Source organism: Melozone crissalis, unplaced genomic scaffold, assembly GCF_028551555.1.
Source record: "Melozone crissalis strain CALT ecotype California unplaced genomic scaffold, PUWL_Pcris_2 ptg000066l_1, whole genome shotgun sequence".
Lineage (NCBI taxonomy): Eukaryota > Metazoa > Chordata > Aves > Passeriformes > Passerellidae > Melozone > Melozone crissalis.
The window spans coordinates 6,732,711-6,747,885 of NW_026535844.1; the positions used below are offsets into that span (position 1 = coordinate 6,732,711).

The 15,175-nt window shown below is 51.7% G+C and overlaps 1 pseudogene; it reads left to right on the forward strand.

Moving 5' to 3' along the window:
* LOC128945567 (zinc finger protein 208-like) overlaps positions 1-15,175 on the forward strand; it is a 324,996-nt pseudogene that overhangs the window by 238,420 nt on the left and 71,401 nt on the right.

Here is a 15,175-nt window from a genome sequence, read left to right on the forward strand (position 1 = left end):
CAGTGGGTGTGTCCCCACCGTGGGAACCCGGGGGGGGGGGGGGGGGGGAACGCAATGGGCACAGGGGGCGGAGACAGGGGGCTGGCAAGGGGTGGGGACACTGTGGGAACAGTGGGCGGGGTCAGGGGGTAGGCAGGGGGCGGGGACGCCTGGCGACATCATGTCAGCAAACGCCCCCTGGGAGGAGTAGAGGGGTGGAGCTGAGGGTACTGCAGGAAAGGGAGGGGGAGGGGGGAAGGTATCATGAGGAACAGGAGGGGAGGGGGATGGGGATTGAATTTTGGAATGCTTAAGTGGATTTTGAGAAGAAGAAGACCAGGTTTGGGATGATGCCACGTGGCATCCTCCATCTTGTGGACCCCCTAGGGACTGGGGGCCATTTTGGGCATCACTGCTCTCTGGAAAGCTGACACGTGCTCTGGGTTTCAGGGGAGGGGACACAGGATTTTGGGAAAGGTTCCACGCAGCCTGGCCAGGGCCTTGTGGACAGGGCTTCGCAGGCATTTTAACAAACTCTGGGAGTCGACTTCCCAATGAGTGTGCTCTCTTTAAAATACCAAGTTTTGGGGTAAGAGGTTTAGGGGTTTTAGAGCTAGGAGAGGGAGAGACAGGAAGCGCAGAGGTACATGGCTTGACATTTGGCTTTTTCTCCAATTCCCTTTGTTTGAGCAAGGCTGTTCGAATTTGTAAACTCCAGAACACAAATTAAGCTGAAGATGTGTTCCCAGATTGTCCTAATGTTATCAATTCATTCCCTACTTTATCCCAAAATTGAATATTGTGTATTTCTTTAGGGGAGACTTGTGGGAAGTGTACAAAAAGCCATCTTATAAACTGTTTCAATTTACCTTTAGAGGACTTCACATTACCACTGACTGAAATACTAACAATATGATAATACACTCCTTTTTGTACAATGCTGAGATTCGAGCCCATGTTAGGTGTAAAAGGCAAAGTACAAAATCCCACCTGACCAAAAATAAAGCCAAAATCAGCTACCGATTTCTAAAAAAAAACACAGACAGGAAAGCGTTAACAAGCAGACAAAAGCTTTACAATGCAGCTGTATATACTGCTTTTAAAATTGCCGGGCAGCAGCAGCAGGACACGCCCTGCCGAGCCGAGGAACAGAGAAAGCCTCCCCCGCCCAAGAATGCAGCCCCCCCCCCAGAGCTGAGAGAGCAACCTCCATCACACCACGTGGCAAGCCGAAACCAGGGCCGGCCCGCGCCGCGTGTACAGAGCACCCCCTGCCTCACGCCGAGAGAGAGACCCCTCGGCCACGTGTAAAGAGCCCCCCTCCCCCACACAGAGAGAGGGCAGAGTCCCCCGCACCGAGAGAGCTCCCCCCCGCAGAGAGAGCCGAGCACGCTGCGCTACTGAGCCGGGGGGAAGGGCAGGGAGAGTGCCCCCCACTCCTCTGCCGGCGCAAATTCCAAAACACAGCGAAACACGCCGCAAAAGCTAAAGCCTAAAATGCAATGCTATCCCGTCTATGGGGCTGTGCAGCCTGAAAGCGAAGGCAAAAAAGGAACAGAACTCACAGCAGATGAAATAAACAGGGCCAGGAGACTTCTTCTCCTTTTTAATGCCTTTATTAAAAGTGATCAGCTCAGGATTGGGCGGCTCGACGAGTCTGCAGATCCCGTCACCTTTCCCAAGGCGAGGCAGAGGAGGAGGACATGCACAGCTTTGTCCACAAGGGGCAGAGCTGGGGATCAGATCCTCGTGGGAGCCTGTAGGGCCTGCTGATCCCTGCCAGATGTTATCCCCCCCATTCCGTCGGCCTGGTCTCACCGCCGGGGTAGTCTCTCATGGTCAGGGCGAGGGGGTCTGAAGGTGTTCCGCGTCTCTGCAGGCTCGGCATCTGGCTCCTCACGTCCAGACATCACTCCAGTCTCTCAATTCTTAATTGGCTCGTCGTTTTAGGGGTCTTCTCTGTACAGTGGGGGACCCATGCTGCATTGTGGTCTTGGAGTCACTTTGCATAATCCCCTCCCCTTCAGGTGTCTTCTCCTCACGATTCGGGAAGGTTCCCACCCTTCACTGTTATCAGAAGGCCATTAACTCGCCCCAGCCAGGGCTTTTACTAATACAAAAACAACCATTAACGACAACGACCCGCGATTACAATAACAAAACACGAAGAGCTTCAGCAGCTACAGTGATCTGGCTGCCTTTCTTTGTAACTTTTTTCCTCAAAAAAATATTAACCGAATTTTGTTCATAACAGTCCCCCCTCTTTTTCTTTGATCGAGCTTAAATTCTAAGCTCGCATCAACTCACAATTTGTTTTGAATCTACTATAAATCTCTTGTGCACTTTGGTAATCCTGGTTACTTAACCTTGTTACTTTCCTTGGTTTCTTCAGGTTGGTCTGCACGGCAAATACTGTTCTACTAAAACACATAAATAAGCATAGTAAAAAAAGCAATCCTCCAAGTACACACACAGTGAGAAAAACTACCTTTTCCCATACATCCTTTTTGAAAATCTCTAGGTTCTCCCACCCACTGGGATCAAGTGTAGGAGTTTGATCTTCATTATTTACACATGCTAATCTTTTTATTTCGTTTGAAATGTTCTTAATAATTAAATTCTTTATTCTTAATACTGCCTGGAGCCGGATTACTTTATTTAACATAGATATTGGGATCCGAATTTGGCTTTTACAATTTTGGATTTCTCAATTTCTATTTCACTTTCCCGGTTCTGTTTATTTTCTCCCAAATCATTATATATAGGAACTCCCAAACTTGATCCAGTTTCTTTGGGTAATAAGAAAAGTGGTTTTATCACTCCAGCAATGCAGCTGCCAGACGAGATCAAACCTAAGGGTTTAGAGTTCCCCTGGAATGTGTTCCAAAAGGGGTTCACCTCTTTTCTAGTACACTCATATAAATACTTGTAGCAAACAATTTTTCTTACCATTTTCACCATTTCTTTGCTTTTTACTAGATCTGCTGAGCTTGTTTCAGCAGCATCACATTCAAAGCACAACCAGGCTTCCCCTATAGGGCACTCTCCTAGGAGTGGCTGCCTAGAAGTGGCAGTATTGTATGCTCTCCAATACACTCTCTTATTTTTCTGATAAAGGACCGATTGGGAGGGGTTAACACAATCAGGGTTAGAACTGATGTGGACTCTCGACAAGGAGCTCACTTCTTCCTCATAGAGGAATTGGTAGCATTCACTGTGCCCCTCAGCTGGGCTCCCCTGAGCACCACCAGCAATCAGAGCCATCAGTACTACCCTTCCCAAGAGTCCGGTATGGGTCATCTTGCACAGCCTGCCCACCCGGCCTTGCCTCTTGGGGAATTTTACTGAGGAAAAGCTTCCAAGCTCTTTAGAGTCCCTTCTACCCGCTTCTCTGGTTAAACCCCTCTTGGTCTGCTCCCTACCAATTTTGGTTTCCCCTCCCAGGGGAGTGTTCTGTAGAGGATTAACCTGGAGTCTTTAGAAATAAATTGGGGAACTTAACCAGAATTACTTATTTACAGTCTTAAACTTTTTACCAACATAGTTTACACAGAACAGTTTTGAAACATTTTAAGCAATATTAGAACTCTTGATACCAATTTTTTCCACACAGTTCAGTCTTTTTGACTCTTCCTTCTGAGAGTCAACTTTAAATCCTTTGGTCCTTTTACCACAGTATACTCAGGTGAATTAACTTGTGATGTGGATGAATCCTTATCCAGTGCCTGGAGGTGAGAGTGGTGTGGACCCTGGCCCAATGCCAGAGGGAAAAACTGGGAGTCTGGCCCAATGCCAGAAGGAAAATGGGGTGCAGTCCAGTCCAATGCCAGAATGCCAGAGAGAAAAAAACTGGTGCTGAATCCTGGTCCAATGCCAGGGGGTGAGAGTGATGTGAGTCCAACCTTTTTCTTTTGGTCTGCACAGTCGAATTAGTAATGAAGAATACCTGAAACGGGCTTTCAAACACAGGCATTAATGGTCTGCTATTTAATGATTTTATCAAAACTCAGTTTCTCTGTCTCATGTTATTGCTTAACTTCTCTTTTTCCATAGCTTGAATGTTTCTCTCATCAACTTCTACATACTCTGTATTTTGCAAGGAGTTGTATTTCTGTTAGCTAACTTAACTCCCAAAGTACTTTTATTCTCCTATTTTTTCTGTGTATTTAATTCACTGGTTTTCTGTTCTATTTTTCAAGATCTTATTTATCTCTTGCTTCTGTTTCTTACTTTCACTTAGAGCCTAAATATTTCTTTCAACCCCTTGCACTTAAATTTTTGGTTTTTTTTTTCTTACACCATTCTTCTACACAATGCACTTCCCTCTAAGGAAATGTGGTAAAACTTATAATGCACCATCTACATTTGTCTATATTCACTCTCACACATTTCTTCACACCCTCAAGACACAAACTGGATCCTTATTGCTAGAAAATCACGGGTCCCTGTAGCCCCCCTTCACCCTGGGGTTGGCCCACAGGTCTCAGTATCCCTGGGCCCCCTGGAAGGGCCCTGACTCTGGTTGCCTCTGGTGCACATTCACCTGTGAGGCTGCCTGCGTGTCACTCACGCTCTTACAGCTACAGCTCCCTCACACACCTGAGGAGTACTAGTCTGGTATTGCAGGTCACACACACACACACTTCCACTGCCCCCTTCCCACCTGCCCGGGAAGTTGAGGCTGACTTTGCTTGTGACTCACTCTCACACACACAAGACAACAATAAGGTACCTTTTACTTTCACATCACTTATTACAAGTTTAGTTTTACTGGCCAGTTTTGGTGCTATTGGATATCCTTTCTACCTAGCTGTTTTTGTCTAACTTCAGATGTTTTTCACTATTCTATACTATACTTCTTAGTACTTTGTTGAGACAGGACTTATCTGCTCCCGTATCTACTCAAAAATTCAAATTCTTCATTTAGGGGGCCCACTTCAAAGTTTACCAAGGGCTCTTCTAGATGTTGCCTCGGGTCCCCTATAGTGTAAAGCCCCTGACCCTCTAATCGTCACCTCTAAGGATCTTCCCTAAATTATCTTGTTCCCTGGCTATTGCAGCATCGAGACTGAGCTTTCTAAAAAACCTCCTGACGTGTCCTGCCTCTCCACAGTAATAGCAATGTCGCTCTCTCAAAGGGCCTTGAGGTGTCTCCATCCCTCGTGCACCTGACAGTACCGGCCTATCCTTGCCTCCTCCTGGTGGTGGACCCGCCCCCCCTGCACTTTCTCTGGCTACAGCAACCATGATCTTAGCCTTGGCCTTTGCTTTTTCTTCCTCCCTCCTTAAATACACCTTCAATGCCTCTTTTAATAATTCATTTATGTCCTTCTCTTGCCAATCTTCCATCTTTTCCAGTTTTCTCCTTATATCAGGCCAAGATTTGGTAACAAATTGGACTTTTAGCAGCATTTGACCTTCTGGGATGTCTGGATCTATTCTAGAGTACAACTGGAAGTTCCGCTTTAGGCAGTTAAGCCAGGCAGCAGGAACTTCATCCTTCTCTTGTGCACCCTCAAATGCCAATTGGGTGTTAGTTCCTTTGGGAACTGACTCTTTGATCCCCCGTATTATCAAAGACCTATATTCCCTCATGGCCTTCCTCCCCTCCTCCTGGTTAGGGTTCCAGCTGGGCTCCGTTAGTGGCAATTTCTGTTCACCTGTTGGCACCTGGGGTCCTGGACTGTTATCTTTCTCCCATATTCTTATGCCAGCCGCCCTTATCATCTGGACCTCTTCTGGGGAAAATAATATACTCAGGATGGAATTCATCTCCCCCCAAGTGTAGATATTTGGACCTAGAAATTGATCCACCTGGTTGGCTATGCCCACTGGGTCCTCAGCTAAATGCCCCAACTCTTTCTTGAATCCTCTCACCTCAGAAGCAGTTAGGGGAGCATTCACAAAGCCAACACCTCCTGCTACTCCTCCTATAGGAACCTCTCTGAGGGGAAAGAGTCTCTCTGCCTTGGAGGTCTTGGATCTGGTGCTACAGTATGGCCCATCTTCAGATGCCAAACTACTACTTTGAGGGATATCTGGGTTACCCTGAACTTTCTGCCCATCAGCAGGTGTATTTGCTGATAGCTGTTTATCGGGCGAGGAGGCATTTGTGCCCCAACTAGGAGGGGGCATAGGGACAGCAATAGGAGGGGGAGAAGAGCCTGAGTGAATATTAAGCGGAGCTGGAGAAGGGGTGGAGAATGCAGCAGGTGGAGTAGGTGCTTGTGGTGATGCAGAAGGATCTGGAGGAGCTGAAGGGGGCGGTGAGGGAGTGGTTGGAGGAGATACTGGGTTTATCATAGCGGAAGCTGAAGAGGTAGAAGGAGGAGTTTGAGCAGGTGGTAGTGGGATGGCAGCCGGGGGAGGAACCGGACCTGCCATTTGAGGTGCTTGAAGAAGAGGATTATAAAGTGGAGGGGCAGAAGGAGGCAAATAATCCAGGGGGTCCCATCTTTTACTAGTTCTATCATCCCCTCCTTCATTCCCCTCTTTCTTCCTCTGTACCTTACAACTTCGCACCCCTTCATCCTCAACAGCACTCTTTACCCAGCAAGCTACATACAGTAATTGCTCAGGATCAGTATCTCCTCGAGCTGTCAGATAATTATTTAATAGTTGGCACATCCACTTATCCTTTGTCCCACAACAAGGCCATCCTCCTTGCAGCTCTAATTCTGGCTACTGTTGCCTTCTGATGCAGGGCAGGCGACCTGGTTCTAAGGATCAGCACGGCGGCCCAACTCTCCTGGGCCGCTCGGGCCAATGACACACGCAGACATCAATGTGATGGACGGTCAAAAGGCCTTTATTATCTCATCTCTTGGGTTTTTATAGTCTAAGGGGTCTCTACGTCAAAAGGGGGTTTGTCCTCCTTACCTGTGGCCAGTAAGGAATGGAAAAGTACTGGGTAAGGAATGGAAAGTTACTGGTATTCGGTTAAGGGAGGCTACATTCCTATGTTAATTTCTTATCTACGGGGAGCAGATGGTCTTATCTAGGGGGAACTGAGGGTCCTGCCTTTCCGTGACATCGCGAGATCTTCCGCAGCGCCTGTCCCTATCTACCACATCTCCCCCCCCCTTTTCACAAATGAATGAGGTAGTCATGTACTGAAGTGAGGTATAAGGTTGTAACTTGACAAGGGAAAGGGGTCTTGGGAACCCTGAGTATGTTTTTGCCAGACAAGTTCAGAAATCTTGTGACTGGCAGAGTTCCCTGGTTGAATTCCCTGGTTGAATTCACAGCAATTGTCGTCGGCCTAAGAACAGGATGTTGGTCCGTTCCAGGCGGCTCTGAACAGACAAGACCAGCTTGTTCAGCAGGCATGGTCCGAAGGTGACTGTTAGCAACAGCATCGCCAATGGACCTATCAGGACAGAAATCAGAGTGGTTAGCCAAGGTGATTGATTGAACCAGGACTCGTACCAGCCCTGTTGGGCCTCCCTGTCTTTCTGTCTCTGAGCCAGTCGGTTCCGGAGTTCTGCCATGGAGTCTCTCACTACTCCCGTGTGGTCTGCATAGAAACAGCACTCCTCTTTCAAGGCGGCACACAGGCCCCCTTGCTGCATGAACAGGAGGTCCAGGCCTCGCCTGTTCTGCAAGACCACTTCTGAGAGTGAGGAGACCGACTTCTCTAGAAAGGAGATGGATTTCTCGATCCTTTGCAGGTCCTCGTCAATCGTTGCCTGCAGCTGTGACAGTCCTTGGTGCTGGGTCGCTAGGGCTGAGACACCCGTGGCCGTTCCGGCTGCTCCCAGGCCGAGCAGCATTGCGATAGTTATACCTGTCAGTATCTCTCTTTTGTGGATCCGGCTGGGTCCCTCAAGAAGATGGTACGTTTCTTCGTCTGAGTGGTACAAGACCCTAGGAACAATCAGAACTTGGACACAGAAGTCGTTAGAGTCATTGAATTTGGGAAGGGACACACAAGGACTCACTCCGGATCGCTGGCAAACCCACATCCCAGATGCGGCTGGGATTGCCCACTTATTGTTTCTCCTGTTAGGCTTGACCATTTTGGCGCAGAGGTTACCTCCCCGCTTAGCTAGGGTTGAATTGCCAAAGCATCTGCCTTTGCCTGTGACTTGACTCAGGGTGATTCCTTTGCGAGGGGTGTCCCATCTGCACTGGTGAGGGGCGTCGGCTGAGGAATAACTGAAGGGAGTGTTTAGAGCGACTCCTTCGTAAAAGGGGGGTTTGACATCGTAACAAAGCCAGCAGGATTCGGTTAGGTTAGGGTTAGATTCGTTCAGGGATACAAAGGTAGCTTCTAACATACGAAGGATTGGGTCTGAGTCTGACTTGGTTAAGCGGCTCATCTGAAATGTTTCCGCTTGACCGGTCGGGACCTTGCTGACCCCTGTGGGTAAGGTTTTGGGGTAGGTTATGTTTCTCCCTTTCGGCACGCTTTTAATCGCTTTGTTGGGTCCGACCGCTCGGGGTGCTGACGGTTGGAGCCTGATAATTTGCACGTTTGCCCTCTCTTCTGGTCCTTGAAGGACCACTGTCCACGTTCTGCCTGTGGCCCAGCTAGGGTGATCTGGCTGCAAGACCGTCATGTTGTACTCAGTGCACGCCCGAATTCTGGGGACTTTATGTTGGTTTCGATGGAAGTTCCCGTGAAAGAAGAGGGGTAATTTGCAACCGATGGGTGCCCAGGTGAACTGCAAGAATTTGTCTGGCTCTTGTGGATCCCACCCAGGCCCCGATGGTCTGGCATCTGTAACTATGGTTTCGCAGCCCCAGTGCCCACAATATCCCCACCCTGGGCTATTGCAGTAGCTTTTCCCAGGGTTTGAAGCTGGGCACCAGTAGGATAGGTACGAGTGTGCGACGTGTGAGGCATAGGGGTTTACCCTTGGCCGTCCCGGAAACAGGTCGGTGACGCGGAGCACGAAGGATGGGGTGTTCGGTGTGGTGATTTCTCTGAGTGTTTTGCCCCTACTCAGGTGTCGCATGACCCACCTGAAGGGCTGATGGGGATAGTGGTCTGGGCTGGCTTGCCCTCCGACGACGAGCCCCCACAGCAAAATCACACAGAAACACCCTTGGTGCTTGGGTCTGCCCCGTGCGGGTCTCTCGGGTGCTGTCTGCCGGCTTGGTGGTCTGTCACTTTCGTCTGGAACCGGGAAGTACGCGTCACGAGGGCGTCCCACGAGCAGGTCCTGTAAACAAATACTCGCAATTCTCGTCAGTCTCATTCTGCTCGCTATGAAGGTCCGGTTTAATCGACTTAAGTGGACACCACCTGATTTTGCCGTCCTTTTTGACAGCTGCGTACCCTCGCCCCGTGAGCATCAGCCTCCAACCCCGTTCCCACTCGCCTAGCTCGTTTCTGATTACCACCTGTGGGCCCTCTTCTAGCGTTCGAGTGGCCCAGTGTTTTTGGACGGGACTGTTTGTTTCATCTCCCCTAGGGAATTGATTCAGTGCCAGCAAAGCGGTTGCGAGTATATGTGCCTGATCTCCTGGGGGAATGGCATTGGCAAAGCCCTCTGCTTTTGCCAACACTTCTATCTTGGTTTTCAGGGTCTGGTTTGCTCTCTCTACTATGGCCTGCCCGGTACTGTTATGTGGGATGCCATGCACTAGCGTGATACCCCATTTCGAGGCGAATTCCTGCACTTGTTTGGATTTGAAGTTGGAGCCGTTGTCCGTTTTGATCTGCTTGGGGATACCAAGCCAGGCCATGGCTGTCAGCCAGTGCTGAATTGTGGTTTTGGAGTTGGTTTTGGGGTGCTGCGTGGCTACGATCGCTCCGCTATAAGTGTCTACTGTCACTGCAAGCCACTCTCGGGGCTTCAATATTTCGCACCAGGTGAAGTCCGACTGCCAGATTTCTGAGGGCTTGAGACCTCTCGGGTTGACTCCGTAGGACCAAAGGGGTGACTTCTGGCAATGAGGGCAAGTGGCTACCACATGTTTGGCGTCCGCCGTCGAGATTCCGCATCTCTTCGCCAGTGCTTTGACTCCGATGTGGAGCGACTCGTGCAGTTGACGAGCTCTTTGCAAGGTCCAAACGCCTTTTGCTGCGGCGTCCGCTTTGTCGTTGCCGATCTGGAAGTAACCTTTGACTGGGTCATGGCTGTTGATGTGGATAACTGACACGGTGCCCTGTCGCGAGGAGAGCGCTCCTTCCAGCATTAGGGCTGCTGCTGATGTTGACATTCCTGGTCCTGCCATGGCTAGGCACAGCTTTGCCACAAATATGGAGTCCGTTACGATGTTGAGGTGTTTGTCTTGGAAGAGTCCGCACGCCAAAACCACTGCTGCTGCCTCCAGCTGTTGCACTGACAGTGTGGGGTCCCTCCCTTTGACGCAATGCCATTGCTCTCCTGCCTGCCACACTACTGCTGCGGTTGACGTCGTGGACGAAGCGTCTGTGAAGACCGTTGGTCCCGGCTGCGGTCTGTCCTTGACCTTCGGTGGCATGTCCATGTCGACTACGGTCAGCAGCTGAGTCTAGGGTGGCTTGGAGGAGTAGGTGATTTCTCCTCCGAAGCCGGAGAGAGCAAGGGCCAGGTACTCTGATATTGTAGCTGACCCCTTGGTCGGCTGCTTGCGAAACGGAAGGTGGATGCTTGTTGGCTCTGTCCCTAGGTATTTCAGGGCGAGTCTCCTGCCCTTCATGATGAGGCTGGCGATGCATTCGATTCCTGGGGAAAATGCACGAGTGGGTCTTCCGAGGACCATCCATTGGATCGGTCGGGCCTTTTCTGCAAGTCCTTGGGCCAGTGCTCCCACTCCCCCCTTCGGTGTAAAGTGGACGTACAGGTCCAGTGGCATGGCTGGGTTCCACCTGGCAAGCGTGCCAGTGGCCATCTGGTTTTCGATGAAGTCGAGGGAGCTCGTTGCTTGCGGTGTCAGCTCCTTGGGTTCCCAGGGGTGCTTTCCTTTCAGGAGGTCGTACAGAGGGTCCATGACCTCGGGAGGAATCTGGACGATGTTGCGAAGCCACTGCAGCGATCCCACCAGGCGTTGCACGTCGTGGAGCGTCTCGATGTCTCGGTTGATCTTCATCTCGGGGGGTGTCACGTAGGAGCTTGTGATGCCCACTCCCAGGAAGGTCACGCAGGGTCCTCTCTTGATCTTTGCGCTCGCAATCTCGAAGCCGTTGGCTTGAAGGGTTTCCGTGACTGTGGTCACCAGGTGATCCACTTGGCTTGTCGATGGTGCTGCGACCAGGATGTCGTCCATGTACTGGATGATGGTCGCGGTGGGATAGTAGTGTCAGACTGGCATCAGTGCTTTGTCCACGGTGATTTGGCATATGGTCGGGCTGTCGACCAGGCCTTGCGGAAGCACTCTCCATTGGAAGCGAAGGTTGGGCCGCTCGCCGTTCCGAAATGCCACGGAAAAGGCGAATCGCTCTCGGTCCTCAGGGTGCAAGGGTATTGAAAAGAAGCAGTCCTTGATGTCCAGTACTGCGCACGGCTGCCCTGCGAGGATGGCTGAATTCGTGGGTAGCAGTGTCTGGACTGGACCCATGGGTTTGATCGTCTTGTTCACTTCTCTCAGATCGTGGACGAGACGATAGCCTTGTCCGGACCTTTTGGGGATCACGAATACAGGGGTGTTCCATGGGCTGGTGGAGGGTTCTATGTGACTCTTTTGCAGTTCTCGATCGACCAGTTCTAGCAAGGCTGCCATTCGAGGCTCTGTCAGGGGCCACTGCTCAACCCATACAGGGTCTGATGATTTCCAAGTCAATTTGATTGGCAGCGGAGGGTGTACGGCAGTGGCCCTCAGGATAAATTTGTGATCCGAAATCCTAGCAAGGAGAGAACATCCCTTCCTAACAGGGGTGGAGAATTCTGCGAAATTGACTGCTCCCTGTGGGGGCATAGGGTATGAGGGTCCCTGCCCCACTGGGGGTTGCTGTAGCTGGGCCGTCTCGCATTTGCAGCGGGAGGAGGCTGAGTGTGGCCCGCGCGCCCCCTCCCTCTCCCGTTTCCCCGGGGCCAGGATCTACAGTCCCTAGCGAGGCGTCTTCCCGCAGCTCCTACAGATCCCTCTCGGGCGTGCTTGGAGTGAGGGTGCTGCCAGGGAAAGCTGTGCCGCCTGGGGACAGTTCGCTGAGTTGCTGTTCTTCCCCAGAAGCCTGGGCTAACGCGGTCGTCTTGCCACTCCTGCTTAAATGCAATCCGCCCCGCCCCGTCAAAAAGCATGCAGCTTATTTGCGTAATATCAAAAGTGAGCAGATCGTTATTGCTAGAAAGGTCGTCCTCAGGAGTGGGCACTACAGCTGAGTTGATCCCTATTTCTGAAATCCCTTTGACTTCTTTTGGGTTAGCTGGGGTATATGCCCTTTGTTGGTTCCCCCGCGCTCCGGCAACCCCCACCGGGAAAGGGTGCATGGAGGCTGCCAGTGCCCGGTCCCCACGGGCTGCTTTTGTTTTTCTCCCATCGGTGAATTTGTGTTGCGATTGTTTCCCAATATTGTTTGAAGCTTTATTCGGTTTCGCTTGAAACTGCATCAATTCTGCTCTCTTGGCTTCCGAGTCCCAGCCGGGCTCGGTCGGCTCTTCCGAGCTGTCTGAGCAGCTGTTACTTGACTCTGAGCCGGAAGCTGACTGCCGGGACACTTCCGGCGCTCCGTGCCATTTTGTGCGGCTCTGACCCTGCTCCTCCCTTTGGGGGTGGTGCCGCTCCCTCCCCCTGGGGTCCTCCCGCCTCCTGCTGGGGGAGGTCCTTGCCCTATAAGGACCTAATTTGAATAGAGCGCTCTGGCTGGTCTTGCACTCTACCGTGGGGACCGCCCCCCCTCCCCGCTCGCCCACGCATGCGTTGTTAAGCAGGCTGACCGCGCTTCCGCCCCCCGCCTCCTCCCTTTCCCCCTCGCCATGTGGTTCGGCACCATTTTTAAACGCACACGGCGGGGGCGAGTTTTTACTGACCCCGGCGGGGTCCGAGAATCCGGCCGCGTTCCGCGCCTTCTCCGCCGGTCCCTGCCAGAGGCATCGCGCGCGCTGCTCTGCCTCCTCTGTTGGATCGGCGACCGGCGGGGAAGGGACGGATAGAGAAACCACGGTTTGTTCGGATGGTTCCGCGGGGGGGCTAGGACCCGGCGGGCTCCGCGGGAGGGTCGGGGGGTCCACTGGGGGCTCCGGGGGGTCTCCTGGGGGCTCCGGGGGATCTGGGCTCGGGCTCGGGAAGGGGTGGAACGTGCCCGGCCCCCGCATGTTCCTGCCGTCAATCCGATCGCTCTCAGAGGCGGTTTGTGTCGCGGTCCCCACCCCCAGCTTTGGTGTAGCTAATAAACCTGTACGCGCGGCTTCCTGCGTCTCCTGTTCTTCTAACGTCTCGCGTGGGGCCTCTTCTACTTTCCCCCACGCTTTGAGGTTTTTACCACTGCCTGCGGACTTAGAGTCCTCTGCTAAGGCGGCAGTGCACTTCTCCCGCGCTTCCGAATATAATATATTTACCGGACGTTCGATCGTCCCCAGCTCTAGGAGCCTTGCAATAGCAAGATTAGAGTTCCTGAGCTCACCTTTAATTCCCCATTGCTCATGAGCCTGACTTACGACCTTCGCTGTGGATTCCATGGTCCACGCTGGTCCGGAGGCGTCCCTCCCGCTGTGGTCAGACCTGCTGCCACAGCCGCTGTCCTCTTCCAGGAGAATCCCCGAACCCCGGGCGCAGGTGGGCTCCCGGGTTTCGGCCCCACTATGTTGCCTTCTGATGCAAGGCAGGCGACCTGGTTCTAAGGATCAGCAAGGCGGCCCAACTCTCCTGGGCCGCTCGGGCCAATGACACACGCAGACATCAATGTGATGGACGGTCAAAAGGCCTTTATTATCTCATCTCTTGGGTTTTTATAGTCTAAGGGGTCTCTACGTCAAAAGGGGGTTTGTCCCTCTTACCCATGGTTAGTAAGGAATGGAAAAGTACTGGGTAAGGAATGGAAAGTTACTGGTATTCGGTTAAGGGAGGCTACATTCCTATGTTAATTTCTTATCTACGGGGAGCAGATGGTCTTATCTAGGGGGAACTGAGGGTCCTGCCTTTCCGTGACATCGCGAGATCTTCCGCAGCGCCTGTCCCTATCTACCACAGGCTACACTTCCATACAATAATGGATCATTTTCTCTTTATCTAATCCCTCCGTGGCCTCTATAGAATCCCATTTTACTAACAGTTCTCCTAAGGGACTATTGGGATGTATATACTCAGTTTCTTGCCGGTCTTTTTACTATTACAACCTCCCATTTTTCAGGTCTCAATAAAAAAAAGTCCCAAAGGTGCCTCTACTGACCGGTAATTTCAAAAAAACCTTGTTTGAGGAGCTTCAGCCTCCTCCACTGAGCTTTAAATTTCTGCCTGATGCTCAGGACTTTATACTGAAACAACTGCCCAATCTCTTGATTGCCCAACTTCCCAACGTCAGGTCTTACATCTATCGGGACTTGAACACATGAAACCTCGGCCAAAGAGTCTGGGTCATGCCTGACTCCCTCAGTCAGGAAAAACAACTGCCTGATTTTTACTTTGCCTAACCCGCCAATTTTTAGGCTTCACCGTATCAGGACTTAAAAGCAAACCACAGCCTCCTTCGCTGGGGTTTGTGCCTGACTCCCTTTGTCAGGACTTACTTTGCCTGCAGGGCTTGTGAAACACCCGAATCCTTCTCGGGACTGACAAATCTTACCCGAATCCTTCTCGGGACTGACAAATCTTAATCTTACTCAAATCCTTCTCGAGACTTACAAAAGTGCCTGACCTTCCTCTGTCAGGACTTACTTTGGGTGTGTGCCACTCAAACACAAATTCCCTTCACACGCCCGAAGGGGGGGGGCCCTTTATTCCCCCTTGGGAGACGACTTCACTCACACTAAGTCCACTCGCTTCCCCCTGTTTCCGGCCTGCCCCTTCGCAGGGAGTCAGGAAACGCGGTACTGAGGGGTCCCTCTCACTTTGAAGGTCCGGCTGCCGGCCCATGTCTTACACACACATGCGCATGTCTCCCACTCCCGCCACCGGGTTTCTCACCAGTCCGTTGCTCCGGTGCTCCTCTGCGTCGCTGTCCTCAGCCGATCTCTCTGGTCCTAGTAGCCAGCTGTCTGAAGATCCAAGATGGCCAGTCCCGAGTCCTCTTGCGGCGTGGCTATCCCGGACGAGCGCCCCAGCTGAAATAAACAGGGCCAGGAGACTTCTCCTTTTTAATGCCTTTATTAAAAGTGATCAGCTCAGGATT